The sequence below is a fragment of the Nannospalax galili genome, unplaced genomic scaffold (genome assembly GCF_000622305.1).
Source record: "Nannospalax galili isolate Female #2095 unplaced genomic scaffold, S.galili_v1.0 scaffold872, whole genome shotgun sequence".
Classification (NCBI taxonomy): Eukaryota; Metazoa; Chordata; class Mammalia; order Rodentia; family Spalacidae; genus Nannospalax; species Nannospalax galili.
The window spans coordinates 831,266-831,963 of NW_008332654.1; positions in this window are offsets into that span (position 1 = coordinate 831,266).

Below are 698 nucleotides of genomic sequence, written 5' to 3' on the forward strand. Positions count from 1 at the left end.
ACATGTGAATTTCTTTTGTAGTTTCTGATTCTTGTGTGAGACTCAGGCCTCAAGTTTAGGTCTACTTCTCTTTGTGAAATTTATGTGTCTTTGTGGTTTAATTTTGGGCATGAAAGGCTGGTTTCTCTAAGCTTCTGGTTCTCTCCTTTGATTTTATATTGGAGTGGCCAGATTGCTTTTGTCTCCAGGAGTTCCCACAGAGGCCCAAGTCAGATGAGGATCAGATGCTCTCAGGCTTTCTCCTAAGGTCTGGATCACTCCAGGAAAGATTTTGGCCTCAGGAATTTGGGGTTGGACTGGACTGGGAGCAGGACCCAGGAAAGCTGCTGGCCTAGGGCAGCTGGTGGCTATGCCACCAGAGATACAAAGGGAGATGGGGGCAGGAAGAGGCCCCAAGGGCTCCTGGGGACCACACTGAGGAGCTGGGTTGGTCTGTATGCAAAGGATCAGGAAAAGGAAATGTCAACCCCAGCTTCCAGGAAAGAGGCTTTTGGGTTTTGCAGCCTAGGAAAGCAGAGGGATGTGAGGGTGGGACCAGGCCCAGAGGGTTTCTGGGGACCCCAGAAGGAATCTGGTTGGTCTGGTTGCAAAGGATTAGGAAGCAGTGGTGGTTCCCCAGGTGTCTGGGGCCAAGACAAGGTATGAGACAGAATCCAGGCTAGGAGAGACGGCTGGGGGGGAGATGGGAAAGTGAATGA